Source organism: Lissotriton vulgaris, chromosome 5 (genome assembly GCF_964263255.1).
Source record: "Lissotriton vulgaris chromosome 5, aLisVul1.2, whole genome shotgun sequence".
NCBI classification, from domain to species: Eukaryota; Metazoa; Chordata; class Amphibia; order Caudata; family Salamandridae; genus Lissotriton; species Lissotriton vulgaris.
In genome coordinates this window covers 1118222719-1118238467 of record NC_141693.1, presented here as the reverse complement: position 1 = coordinate 1118238467, position 15749 = coordinate 1118222719, and positions in this window count along the sequence as shown.

The window sequence follows — 15749 nt, the reverse complement described above, 5'->3', positions numbered from 1 at the left end:
TTCGATCGGTGACAGGAGATCTAACCCATCGTATCAAAATGGATGATCAGTGTAATGCCGTGAGGAGTGCCCAATCTCTCAAAATGGCCACCGCGCACGCAAATGCTTGCGTCAGGCATTGCCAAGGGCAATTCCTCTAATCCGGCCCCCTCTGAGTGAAGCGATGTCGAGGTGGTCGGAAGTTTACATTGCCGTGCGGTCGTCAAAGACTGATGGGATCGCGGGTGAAAGGGTAGACATCACGGAGAAGGTAGAAGGTGGGATTGTATAACTTGAAGTTCGCGCTGGATTTAAAAATAAATGAAACGCGGTTCTCGTGCCAAACGAAACGCGGTGCTCGCACCAGGATAGAAAAGTGAATAAAAGCCTAAACCGGTCCGAAATAGAACCAGAGGAGAGCGTTATTAGGTGAAAGGTGTAAGAACCGGTCACCATGAAGAGGGAGATGTTACAAGCATACAAAAGCTTCAATTGGCGAAAATAACGAATTTAGACATTAATAACGTCAAAAATATCCCTCTGGGATCCTATAGAGAGAGGTTCCCACACTAACAATCTCCCATAAGAGGAAAGGTAATACCCACATAAATATATAGGTGGTAAATAAGAAAGTAAATCAGAGTATATGAGGAGTTACTTATCTGTCTGAGCAGCAGCAACAAAGAAGCAAGATACCTGGTCAGAGAGGGACTAGTCATCTCTTCAGAATGTTCACTAAGTTCTATTCTATTGTTGCTGCTGAGCTGTGGTAATAAAGGAGATTTGCATAATATTAGCCTCCGTGTCCTTAACCGCTTCGCTGCTGATGGCGAGCTCAGCTCGTCATCAGCCACGGTAGTCATGTGCGGATGACGAGCTGAGCTCGTCATGTAACGCGGCTTTTCGCAAATTGCCGCACACTGCGGGAAATGCCGCCGCAGCGATGCGGTTAATAAAATCCAGATTTTCTGCCCAGCAGGCTGTGAAAGATCTAAATTCTCCTCCAATAAAGGGAAAAGGATCATTGGTCCAGACTTTTTTATATTGTGAGGAGCCTTTGTAGTTATATTCAGAGTGATACCTATAGGGCTATGACTGCTAATGCAGTTACTAATAACTGAATAATTAAAAAATGTAGCAAAGCAACTTGTAGAAACGATCACATAGATTCATCATCGGCATGTTTTGCGAGTCTGTAATAGCGATTATTAAGGAATCGCTATTACAGACTCGCAAAACGGGATTCATGTAGAAATCGCAATATTTATTGCGATTTCTACAGCTTCCTTATTTGCGATTAGCTAATTGCTAATCGCAAATAAGGAATAACTCCCCATTCATTCCTATGGGCCTAAAGGCCCATTGGAATGAATGGGAAGACATATCAATGTGCGAATCGCTATTAGCGAATCACATGTTGAGTTTGCGATTTCAAGGGTGCAGGGGTGTCCAAAGGACACCCTGTTGCACCCCTGAAATTATATTGGATGCTGGTGTTATGCACACACATGTCCCAAGGACATGTGTGTGTGTAACATACAACTTAGAAAAATGCACTTAAGTGCATTTTTCTAAGTTTCCACTATTTACCACGAGGTTTGACTTTGCGGTAAATAGCGGCCCAAAATTGCAAAATCGCAATTTTTAAATCTTTCACGAATTGTATTTAAGGAATCTCAAATAGAGATTCCTTAAATGCAATTCCTCACAAATTTGCGAATTCTATAATAGCGAATTTTGCATTTGGGATGATGAATCCCAAATGCAAAAATAGCGCTCGCAAAGGGCCATATTCTCAGAATCTGGCCCTTTGCGAGCCGATTTTGGCTTCATGAATCTACCTGTAAGACATGATCCATTTTACTACCTTTCCTATAAGTTGGGATAGGTGGGATCTCTTGTGGATCATAGTCTCTAGCAAATAATAGGTTATATTTTAAGATTAAATTATTTACTGCCTCACCAGATGGAGAGTGCCGGAAGTAAGTCATATCCTCTAAATGAATGGCTTGGAAACTGAATACCGACTTATCGCAAAACCCACTGTTTTGAATGTTAAAATACAAAGCCAAGTAATATATTTTGTGTTTGCAAGCTCAAACAAAATTTCAAAAAAATTAGCAAAATCAGCATTACAATTACGATGTTTCTGATAAAAATATTATTATAACAATTTTTATATAAAATATCAAAAATGCCATTGGATAAAAGCCTAACCACTAAGAAGTTAGGCAAAGACCATAGTTTCCTAGCATGGTTTTGAAAGGAGTTTGATTAAAATAAGCATTGCCAAACCTCCCTTTGCTGTACTTGACAATCATTCTCCAGCTTGTAAGAAAATATTTATATAACTCTTAATATATAGCAACCAATCTGTATTTGATATTATGGAGTGGGCACTGCTTGTGAGTAGACCCTATAAGTTGTTAACACAGGATGAGGGTTCAGTATTGGGCTCCTTATCTTAAAGACCGGTGGAGGGGAGGTATTAGAAGAAATAGGAGGAGTTAAGTCAGTTGTGTGCTTGTCATGACTGGGTAGTCATTCAAATTCACTTAATGGTGTCAAACGATCGGATCTCATGTGGGTTCCCAAATTGTATGTAGACTGCTGTCCCAATGTCTGACATTTTTGCCGCTCTTGTATTGGGAGGGGAATGAATGGATGAATGAATAAACATTTATTGTGTGTTTACTTAAAATCGTTACAATAACATTTAAAAAGATGTTGCTGAAGAGAATAAATTAATCTAAAATTTAAGAAAGCAATTTCTTCGGAGGTGATTCGTTCAATTCAGGTGAGATCTGCAAAAATACCCCAGAGGTTGAGCATGGATGGTGTTTTTGTAATCTAATAGGTAGCTTAATGAAGATAACAATGGACCAACCATGGATTTTTTAGGTCATTCACAAGGCAATCTCCCTTGGAATTTTTGGGGTGAAACTCAACCCACTCCAACCTATAAGCGAAAAGGACTTTTTTTGTCAATTCACCCCACCAAGCCATGAATTTCTTTAGGCAGTGTGTTGTTTTGCATTTTAGTGACAAACCATCTTCCCTCAGGCTCTGATGTATAGGGGGTACATTTTCTAGACAATAACATAAGGAGTACATTCTGGGGGTAACTGCAGAATGAATTTAAGTAAAGGGGGAGCTATGTAGAGTTACAGTGTTTGCATGATGGGCTAGATGGACTTAGTTGGTAAAATAAAAAAAAGTCTGCACTGCATGCCCTGCTGGCCCAATTATGTCCAGCTCAATACTTCCAGTGGTCTCTGACCATGGTTTTTAACTATTGTGACCTAAGATGTTAAGCAGCTAGATATTGGTACAGCATTGAGAGGAGGAATGGTCTATGGAGAGCACAACTGGTGTTGTGTGACCGATTTTTCTATCAACATAGATGGTCTCAACTCAAAATTTCTGAACTGAGACAACATTAGATTTTCCAAACTTCGAAAACAAGAAGCCACGGTGATCTATCAGTTCCTTGCTTATGGCTCTTATCGCATCCAACTCTATAAAGAAATTACTACTTTGGGCATTGCTATAATGCTCCCTTATTAAATGTCACAGAATTGAGAATTGTCTGGCAGTGTCCTGAAAGAATGAGTTGTTGTCTATCTTTTCTTCTTTTTATTTAGAAGGTGATCCAGGATGGTATTTTCTTACTCAATAATTTTTGGGGTTCAATTAGGTTTGTGCTACCACCTCCCCATTCCTCTCATTAAGTTGTGAAATCCCTTTACAGTGGCTTATAATACTGTTTTACAGTTGCCTCTCTCTCTCCTTCCATTAAGTGGACTTCAATAATTACCATTGAAACTATAGGGTCTATTGGGGTTTGCTGGGATTGATGTTGTACTGCCTCAATCCGCTCTTCAACGTTTTTAATCTCAGCACGAATTGCCCCATCACAGATGACAAGTTGTTTGTGATAGAAGATGCGACATTCAAGGTACTCTCCTTTCCGACTCTGGATGGGGTCTCCTTTCTCTTCCGCCTATCTAAAATAGAAGGCCTACCTTATGCCAATGTGAGCCTGACAGTGGTGGAAACCCAAAGAGGGGGGCCAAGTCTGGGCTTGGCTGGGCTTGTCTAGGCATGCTCTTGGCCCGTTCTTCACCCTAGCATGTCCTGGGTGTGCACCTTGCTGCAGACAGAAAGCTATATTTATAAACACCCAGGTGGCATGATTTGACCCTGTCTCCACCTCCCACTTACTCGTTGGGCTTTGTGGGCATTGAGGTCCTGGCCCTGGCTTGTCATGCGCCCTGTGCTGTGGGAAGAAAGCAGTGTTTATAAGCGCCCAGGCGCAATCTGGTCCTGTCTCCCCCTCCTCCTTACTCGCTGGGCTTTGTGGGCTTTGAAGTGTCTGCCAGGGCTTTTCATGTGTATGTACAACCGTTTATGTTGTTAACATTACTTTATAATAATTTATATTTATGTCTATTAAATCATTTAATTTCATTGACCAATATTTACTATTGAGTTTTATTAAAAATCCCTACCTCCAGTATTTTCTTTATGAGGGTGCTGGCTATGTGTAGTGTGGACTTACTATTTTTTTTGTAGTAACTTACACTTAGAGTTTGTAAATACCAAAAAGTAGTAAACTTACTCAAAAGGGTAATCTTAGCCTTCAATGTAAGTTTCATTTGTTAATTAGGTCAAAGGTCTCTCATGATGCCTTGAAACTCCATTCTAACAATTTCCCATATTTATGGCTCCCGTCACAATGGATATATTTATATATGTTTTTATTGTTCACACTATCAAGCCTTGCTTGGGAACAGAATGGCTCATAGAATATACAAAATAAAATTCAAATGGCTTTAGACTTGATCTTTGCAGAAATAAAGAGGTTATTGGCCATACACAGAAACAAGCAATGCAATAAGTCTTGCATTTTTGAGAGTTTGAGCAATTGGCATTGTAAATGATAATGGGCATTATTATGAGTCTGGTGAGCCATGGACCTCCAGACTTGCCAAGGCGCTGCAGTGGTGGTCCAGCCACCGCCGCACCAGTGGTCCGATTGCCATATTATATGTTTGGCAGTCAGACCGCTATTTGACCACCACAATTACCAGGGAATCGTGTTTAACGCTGGTGGTGGCACAGCGGTCAGGGGCTCATAACATGTTGGCTGTGATACTGTGGCACCACCATGCATATTTTGAGTTTCCCAAACGCCAGCCTTACATGGCAGTCAGCATCACCATGTGAAAGCGGACAGTGGGGAAACAGAGGGGGCCCTTGAAGGTAGGTGCATGCAAGGGGGCATATGTTGTGTCCCCCTGTGTGCACGCACCCCTCACAGTTCTAGCATAGCATGGACATTACAGTCCATGCTGTGCTGGAATGCACCATGGCAGTCCCACAGCAGGACAGTATTGAAGGTTTGTGTCTTTTTACTGCACCGCCACGGGACCGCCAAGCCAGATAATGATTTGTATATTATCTTGGTGGGCAGGCAACGATTGGGTTTGGAGGTGCGGGAGCGGGTATGTGGTGAGCTGCCCTGCTCCCACACTGCCAAACTCATAAAGAGGCCCAACATGTTTTACCCACATGTTTTTGTTTTGAGTAGAGTGGATGTATGTGTTGTGGCGTGGAATTCTGTGAGTTGAATTGGAATTGTTAGTTGTGGAATTGTGCGTGGTGGAATTATGTGGTGTGGATTTGTGTAGTGGAATTATGTGCCATGGTGTGGAGTGGAAATATGAACAACACCAGAGGGAACCAATGGCAAGCAGCAGGTGGGATTGTACTTTGTATAAGTTCATAGACTATGTGAAGCTCCTTTATACAGTTCAAATACAAGCTACATTTTCCATATTAGCTGGAATCTACTTCCCTTCCAAAGATGAGAACCCACAGGTCTTGTGCATTGAGTAGTCTGCACACAGCCCAATCTACCAGCTTTTTCGTGTTTTACAGAGAGCCATAAAAAAGTCAGATTTGGTTTCTACTGCTTTTTCACCTATAAAGCCTGCGCCAACTCATACAACCATACCATCTCCCCATGAATACTCTAATGGCAGCAGTAATAAGAAGCTAAAAAAATACCCTGCATCACCAACAAAGTCACCTTTACTGTTAGAGGATCTAATGGTGGAAATAAAACATTTAAAACCATCATCATCTTCAAATACTTTATACCGGCCACACTGATCATCAAAGCGCAGAAGATGTCAAACATGATACAAAAAGCAGAAAAAAACACAGACAAGCTGTTACCAAGAAGAAAAGTACAGATATTAAAACAGACTGATATGAATAAAAGGCACATTTGAGGACTAAAAAAGAGAACTACAAATTACTAGCATACAAAAACAAGCTTCCTACCCCCTTCCTGCTCAACTCACAAAAAAACGAAAACTCTCCCTTGCCCCACTATGGTGCAGGATTATCAACAGTTCCCTAAAAACTGGAGTGGTCCCAGACTGTTTGAAAGTGGGATAAGTCATCCCTCTACTAAAAAAACATGGCCTGGACTTAAACAACTTCAGACCCGTCTCCAACCTTCCTCTTCTCTCTAAAATCCTAGAAAAATGTGTTCTCCATCAACTAACTCGGCACTTGGACAATACCAGTCTCCTCGACTCACATCAATCGGGATTCAGGAAAGGGTGCAGCACAGAAACCGCAATCCTCAAAGTAATTGATGATCTACACAATTCACTGGACTCAAATCATTGCTCCCTCCTCATTCTCCTAGACCTATCGGCGGCTTTCGACACGGTTGACCACATTCTTCTCCTCAAAGCTCTGGAAGAAAGGGCTGGTCTTGAAGACGTGGCCCTTAACTGGTTCTCCTCATTCTTACACAACCGCTCACAAATAATCAAAATCAGAAGCTCCAAGTCCGACCTCTACCCAGTCATAAGGGGAGTACCTCAAGGATCAGTGCTCTCCCCCCAACTCTTTAACATTTACATGGAACCCCTCATCACATTACTCAGAAAAGCCAATATGCCCTTTCACCTCTACGCTAACGATAGACAACTCTACCTGGAAATTTCCTCTTCTAAAGACATCCAAAGACTAAATGAAACACTAAAGGAGGTCCAACATTGGCTGTCAAGCAACCATTTAAAGCTTAACCCAGACAAAACTGAACTACTTCTTATCTCGAACAAAGAAGAGAACCCACAAATTTAACGAAAGGCTAAAAGATATTGATGAGCTCAATAAGAACCTCTCCTTGGCTGACTCGTCAAGTCATTAGGCATCACGCTAGACTCTAAACTTGATCTGACCAAACACATCAAGATTTCGGCCAAGACTGCCTTCCTTAACTTGAAGCTACTAAACAAAATCAAACCTTTCATTCCATCCAAAGATCTCAAACGAGCCACCCAAGCATTGGTTCTGTCAAGACTAGACTAAGGAAATGCAATCCTCTCGGTAATTCCCAAAAGTCACCTTGCTCCTCTGAAAACAACCTTCAACGCAGCAGCCAGAATGGTCACTGGAATAAAGAAAGTCAATCACATTTCTCCGGCAATAAAAAAACTCAAGTGGCTACCTATAGAAATGCGGGCGAACTTTAGAACAGCCTGCCTAACCCATAAAGCCCTTCACACAGGCAAACCCAAATATCTGGCATCCAAACTCAGAAAAGCGGGTCAGAACAGTACTCTCAGAAGCTCTAACACCCTACTTCTTATCCCACTCAAAGCACGAAAACAAAAAAAACACGGCCAGGTCCTTTGCTGGAAATGCTCCCAAAAAAAGGAACTATATCCCACCCACATCAGAAGTATTCCTTACTTCCCGAAATTCAAAAGCCAACTCAAAATCCTTTTCCTCGACCGCTCCCTTTCCAACAGATAGGAACCGCTTGGAGTGGTTAAAATGCCTTGGCTCTCATCTTCGATGTGGTTGGCCATTTCTACTTGACTTTTATCCTGAACGCATTGCTGACTGTATTATATTTGCCTTCTTTTGCACTGCTCTCTACTTGTTGTAAATCGCTCCGATACCTTCCGGTCAGGCTAGCGCTTTATAAAACTTCATAAATAAATAAATAAACTATAAAAAAGTAGAAAATCCGATTTAGGGTAAAATTACAAATGTATATTCACCATCCCTTATCCTACAGTCAATGCTTTGATGAGGGTCAGGGCGAGCCCACGTCCACTACATTTTGTTGATATTTAATGCGTCTTATCCAAAAAGCCATAGGAAATGTTGCCAAGCCAAAAACATGGAGCATGTTATTATGTGTTCTCAAAATTCTAAAGGCAACCGGGTGACTCCTGGATCCTTTTTGTGACGCACCGGTGGCGTAAAAAATGTGCCATGTTGCACCCTATTTACAAAGTGACGCATCTGGGCAGATACCTCACTTCATAAACCCCTGCACCACATTATACCTGCACCAGGTATAATGTATGCAGGGTGGCCGTTCCCCCGCAAAAAGCATATTAGTAGTGGTGTATTGAAATCAATGAGATTTCAGTGCGCCACTTCTAGGACGGCATTGCGTCATCACTAAAAAGGGTCAGTTTTCACTGTGAAAATGTGGTGTGTCCACATTGCGTTTTGGGCCATTTCCTGTAGAGGGCACTAGGCCTACCCACACAAATGAGGTACCAATTTTCTTTGAAGACTTTGGGGAATGTGAGGTGAGTGGAATTTGTGGATTCACACAGATTCCAGATCTTTCACCACAGAAATGTGAGGAAAATGTGGGTTTTTGTTTTACAAAGTTTGAGGTTTGCCAGGGATTCTGGGTAACAGAACCTGGTAAGAGCTAGACAAGTCACCCTATCCTTGATTCCCCTGTGTGTCTTGTTTTAAAAAATGTATAGGTTTGCTAGGTTTCCCTAGGTTCCAGTAGAGCTAGGGTTAAAAATCTGCAGCTAGGCACTTTGCAGAAAAAGGATCCATTTTCACTGTCAAAATGTGGTGTGTCCGCATTGCGTTTTGAGCCGTTTCCTGTCGCAACCACTAAGCCTACCCACACAAGTGAGGTACCATTTTTCTCACAAGACTTAGGGGAATGCGGGGCGCATAGAATTTCGTGGATCCACATAGTTTCCAGAACTTTCCACCACAGAAATATGATGAAAATGTCTGAGGTTTGCAAGGGATTCTGGGTAACAGAACCTGGAGAGTCATCCCATAATTTGTTCCCCTGGGTGTATAGTATTCATAAATGTATAGGTTTGCGAGGTTTCCCTAGGAGCCGGCAGAGCTAGGGGTCAAATCTACAGTTAGGCACTTTGCAACAAAATTGTCCAGTTTCACTGTGAAAATGTGGTGTGTTCACGTTGCGTTTTGGGCCATTTCCTGTATTGGGCACTAGGCCTACCCACACAAGTGAGGTACTATTTTTCTCGGAAGACTTTGGGGTATGCGGGGTAGGGTTCAAAATCTTCAGCTAGGCACTTTGCAAAAAAGGGTCCGTTTGCACTGTAAAAATGAAGGTTGTCCACATTGCCTTTTTGAGCCGTTTACTGACAATGGCACAAGGCCTACCCACACTAGTGAGGTGCCATTTTTATCAGGAGATTTAGGGTAACACAGAATTGTAGAGCAACTATTATTACCTATTGACTTTCGATGCATTTCTGCATTCTTTGAAACTTTGAAAAATGTCTTATAATTCTCATGCTAGTATGGGTACTCACAATTTCGGTAATGTGCAAATAGCTACTGTTTCTAAACTCTATATTTTGTTCCAATTTCAGAAATACATAGGTGTCTTTCATCCAGATTTTTCACTGTATATATTTTCCCAAATGAATTTCTATATACCTGGTAGATAATAAAAAACCATTGCAAGACGCTGCTCAGTTATTGGCCCGGGGTTCATCGGGTTCTTGGTGAACCTACAAGTCCTATATATCCCCACAATCAGAAAGGTCCAGCGGATGTAACGGTATATTGCTTTCAAACTTCTGTTATAATTAGAAACAGTTACAGGTGAAAATGTTGGCACAAATGGCTGATTTCAATGTTTTACTATTTTCAACTGTTAGGTTCTATAAAGAAATCATGAAGGATCTACACCCGGTGCGGTGCGTTCATTGGGACGTGGGGGCGTAGCCCCCCAGCCACCAACCGCCCACAGCTCCCTTGGCATTTCTGAACTTAAGTAAACTGAATCAGTTTCATTAAGTTTAAAGACGCCAAGGCGGGAGAACTGACAATCATGTCAGTCAGCCTGACGTCAGACCGTCTACCCCCTTCAGAGTCTGAAGGGGGTGGGCGGTCTGGCGTCATGTTGACTGACATGATTGTCACCAGGGCAACACGCAGCAACACAAGTGCGCATGAGTGGGTACGGAGGGCGAATTTTTTATCCGTGCCCATTCATGCGCACTTGTGTTTGCACTTTTTTCTGTATGCCCATTAGGAGCCCTTCGGACTCCTAATGGGCATGCTGCGGGCGAAGAGTAAACTATGCCCCAAGCCAATCCTGGCGCAGCAGCAGCTACAGGATTGTCTGAGAGGGGCTGCCAGTCTACTTCAGTGCCATTCGTGACGTGAAGGCGCCAAGGGGAGCAGAGGTGGTGCTGGACCCTGACCGGCGGTGATGTGAGTTTTGTTTTATATTTAATTCCTCGCCGTGCGACATCCCCCCCGTGCGCCGCGACTGGATAATAAGGCTACTGATAGGAGTGTGGAAGACAGCAATGGGCCCAAGCATTGCCGTGGCTTGATAATGCTTTATGCCAGTGGTATCACAGCACAGCCCCTATTACCCCATCACGAATGCCTCATCTTTATGTGCACTGCAGCAGCTGTCACCTTAAATGGCTAATGGGGAAGCAAAGTAGAACCGTGGTGCCAGTGATGTTTGTCACTTATTAATTTTAAAGGCATCAGACTTGAAGTTCTAATAAAAGTGCCCTTGCCCTATCTATGCAGCGTGCCCGCGAACAGAATATACATTGAAAAAATACACGTTGCTGCTCTGCAGCAGATCGAATTTGGCACCATCGGAACAGGCAACTAAGGCAACTAAATAAAATGTATCGCAGTTAGGGGATGCCGGGAAAGGAGGTGGACGTGCGTTTAACAGAAAGATTGGCTGGCCTTTTCTTGATTGTAGCAGCTAACAAATGCCGGAGAAATGCCCAAAAGTAATGCAGGCTTGAGAGACCTATCATACCAACGATTTATGGTCCATAAATGACCAATCCAGTGTGTTCATGTCACCCAACAGGAGCAGTTCAGACTTTATGAACTCAATTTAAACAGCACCTACACATTGAATGAATGAATGAGAATCTTAAATGTCATGCTTGAGTCTGGATCAAATATATATGAGAATGCAAACATCTGGATGCCACTTCCATTAACAATATGAATGTGATTGTGGTCATTAAGGTAGATCATATGGTAGCCATGGAGAAAACGTGGAATTGGGCAGTGGGGACTTGTTATGATTGTAAGTCGTGTTGTAGGGTGTTATGTTCCATGAGCTTTCCTGGCGATTGCTGAAGCATGGTGGTTCTACTGTAGTCTGTTACCAGGCAATGTCAGGCCTAGACAGGCTATAACAAATTAAACCTATTGAGTGCAGTGCAGCGAAGGGTGAGTAATGTCTGTGTGAGTGCAGGTTGAGCAGTGTGCCTGTGTGAGTCCAGGGTGAGTGATGTGGATGAGTGAATGCAGGCTTAGTAATGTGTCAGGGAAGGGTGAGCAATGGGTCTTTGAGTGCAGGGTGAGTAGTGTGCCTATGTGAATGCAGGGAGAGTGATGTATCTGTGCAATTACAAAGAGACTTGTCTGGTTACTCACTGAGATGTGTTTGCCAAGCCACCTCTTTCTCAAATTTGCTTGAGAATGCACCATTTGACCACTCTTTTTTCAAAATATTCTCGCGGAACCCCTAGTAGGTAGTTCGGGCTAGCTCGCTCGCTCGCCACAGTAGAGTAATTAGGCCCCATCACTTTGAAATGTCACCAGCCACCACTGATCTACACAAATGACCCCTTGCTGAATTTTGAATTTTGTCTACTTTTCTAAAATGTATAGCTTTCCATGATCGATTATTGCTTTCATACTTATGTCTACCATTAACTGGAAGAAAGTTGGAAGCACAAAAAATTGCAAAAATAGGCTATGTCCTAGTAAAATGCCAAAACTGTGTCAAAAAAATGTGGTTTTCTGACAAAAGCCTGTCCGTACCTGAAAGCTGGGAAAATTGTGATTTCTGCCCCATAAACCCTTTGTTGATACCATTTGCAGGGAAAAACAGACACTTTCATTTGCAGCACTTTATTCCCATTTCACCCCCACAATTTGCTGTATTTTGGCTAATTTCTGGGTCCCCTCCCCACAAACCCTGGGAACCTTTAGAATCCCCATGATGTTGGAAAAAAACGATGCAAATTTGGCATGGATACCTTATGCGTTCAAAAAGTTACAGGGGCCTAAGCGCAAGCTACCCTAAATAGCCGAAAAAAAGGCTTAGCACAGGGGGTAAAAGGCCTAGCAGTGAAAGGGTCAATGGCCTCATAAACCTCTTAGAATAGTGTGACCAGCGACGGCTCGTGGAGGGAGTTACGGTGGGGCAGGAGGGCGGGGAGGGGGAGGGGCAGGGTGGAGGTTGCTTAAAACCGGCATATGGATAATTGCAGGTAAGTAAACAATTTAATTAATAAAACGAATTTCGTAGCTCGCACTGCATTGCATTTTGCGATGCAAGGCGCACTACGAAATTCGTTTTATTAATTAAATTGTTTACTTACCTGCAATTATCCATATGCCGGTTTTTAGCAACCTCCACCCTGCCCCTCCCCCTCCCCACCCTCCTGCCCCACCGTAACTCCCTCCACGAGCCGTCGCTGAGTGTGACGATGACGCACCCAGGTTGGCAAGCACAAGGGTTCCTCCTCTTATGTTTGCTGATTTTACCCATCTCCTTTGCACATCTCCCATTGGTATTCAAAAGCTCCCCGACATAATAAAAAGTATTACATAAAAAAAAACTCATGGACTGCTTTGAGTGCTTCTGCAAGCAGTGGGGCCTAAAGATAAACGTAGGTAAAACCTAATTCTGAACCTAGGGCACTCAACCAGGGCCAATCTGACACTAACAGGGACTTCAGTCGAGTGAGTGCGCAGTTTTGTGTACCTGGGTATTACACCTACAGAACACCTCGGGTGGCTTGCACACATTATGCAGCACAGGCTAAAAAGGTGGGAGGAATAATTAAGATGTCCGATAGCTCTCAGTGTAAACCTACAAACTTGGCGTTACATGTTTATAAACACCAGGCCCTAGGGACAGCATCCTATGGTGCTAAGTTGTGGGGTCACTAACATGTGTCCGCATTAGTTACAGTAGAAAATCTATGTAAGCATCAGCTAGTAGGCATTCCCATAAGTACTCCCCTACTCCTACGTAGGCTGGATTTTGGGCTGAAGCGATAGCAGATAAAATTGGACTGAATTTCATCCTTTACTGGATGAGAGTCCAGTTTACCCCAGAGCTCCACTCTTATTGTAAAGGCCTAGAGGAGATACTTAGTTTCGCTAGCTCTCATAACATTCTGTGGATTAAGTATGTGAAAAACACTCTGGGAGAGATTTATTTATTTATTTAATTAGAGAGTTTTATATAGCGCGAACGTAACCCTTGGGTGTCAGAGCGCTTCACAGATACATATACATGATGTAGAGATATAATTCACATAACATTACCATATAGTGAGGTAGGTAAGTATAGAGCTATATAGTAAACATTTCCCTTTGATAAGAGGTAGGTTAGGTATAAGTCTAAAGTATAGAGCTATATAGTAAACATTTCCTGCTGATATGAGGTAGGTTAGGTATAAGTCTATAAGGAACATATCCTAGCATATGTACAATGGATTTGTAAAGAATAGTCTAGTGTTTAACATCGGGGTTACACCTTTCTATATACTTTCAGACTGCGTCTGCCAGGTTACTCTACTAGTCTACTATATCTGTATGTTGTATTCCTGTACAAAATGTTCAACATTGTCTTTTATCTGTGTATTCTTCATCCCATTTCTGGGGAAATAAAGCGCCTCAAGCTTGTCTCGGTCTAATTAGAAACTTTCTCTTTCTACCATTCGATGTTCAGATTTGACACATTTAGTACGTGGTGGCGGTGAGGTCCTTTCTTGTCTATGTAAGGAACTTACTCATTAGGAAGATCTTAGTTTCCCTTTTGAATGTTGTCGTGTTTTAAATTTTTCTGATATTTGGAGGAAGTGAGTTCCATATTCTGGGGGCTGCCCCTGAGAAAGCTCTGTCGTATGTTTTATTTTTCCGGAAGATGGGTGGTTTCAGCATCAGCAGATTGGCGCTCCTTACTGTTCTGCCTCCTCCAGACAGCTCAATCTTCTGGGCCAGGCATCTTGGTGTTTTATAGTGTAGAGCTTTGTGGGTGACACATGCCATTTTGAATTGGATTCTGGCTTCGTATGGTAGCCAGTTTAATGCTTTTAGATGTGGGGAGTTATGGTCGAATTTCCTCGAGCCTTGCTGCTGCAATGAGGCATGCTTTCAGTGGTGCTGTGGAAATTATTGGTAGGCCTGCTAAGGTTGTACATCCGTATTCAATCCTTGAGATTACTAATGATTGTATTGCCAGTTTGAGATCTGCTGATGAGATGAATGGTTTCACTTTCCTTAAGTAGTTCAAGTGAAAGCGGGCATTTTTTTCCATTGAGTTGATGTGAGCTTTCATGTCTAGGTTCTTATCTGATGTGATTCCTAATGATTTTGCTGAGTCCACCAGCGTAGGGGTGCAGTTTAAAGCTGTGATCAATCTGGTCCATTCTTCTGCCTCTGAGTGTTTCTTTGGTGGTGAGATTAATAGGAATTCCGGTTTTTGTGCATTGAGCTTCAGGTGATTACTTGTTAGCCATCTTATTGTCATTTTTAAAGCCTCATTCATTAACTTGATGTCTTCCAGGGATTCGACCTTGATGTAAACTTGCGTGTCGTCCGCGTACATGTGATGGGATATGTTTGCGTCTCGGAGGATTTCTGTCAGAAGTTCGACGTACAAGTTAAAAAGTGAAGGAGATAGTGTTGATCCTTTGGGGACTCCGATCGAATTCAGACATGATGTGGATAGTGTCTGGTTGACCCAAAATCTTTGCGATCTGTTCTGAAGGAAGGATTCAAACCATTTCAGCACATTTCGTCATTCACATTCTGCAGGCTGTTAGGTGGCTTCAGATCTTTCTCACAATTTTCTACTAATCGTTCAATATTCAGGTCTTTAGTGTCCCGTGTCCACTTTTTGAGTTTGATGGCCTGTGATATCTTATTCCTTTCCAGTGTTGAAATTAGGAAGATTATGGCATGGTGATCCGACCAGCCGCACGGCACAACTGAATGGACCACTATGTTCTTGTTTCTTGATAATATCCAGTCTAGCATTGCTCCTTTTGAGTGTGTTGGCTGTGTGCAAGCTTGGGAGAGATTTAGCTCAGTCAGGAAGTCGGGGGAAGATGGGGATGACAACAATATGGAGCGCGCTGGGTGAGGCCAGGGCCTTCTCCATGTCTAACATCAAATTAGTCTACTGGCAGCATAAAGATTCCTTACTACACACCCAGGCAACATAAGGTTTCTTGGCAGTTGCTTCCTTTCAGTCAAGGATTCTTATACCACAGAGGATTTCCTGGTGGAGATAGAGCCACCTCTAGCTAGGCACCTGTACCTGCTATTCCGGTATGGGACTCTACCTTTCCACTCATGTACCATTAAGTGGGCAAAAACCTCAAGCTGAGTCCTGGTGGTGCCTGGCCTGTTGCACCCTT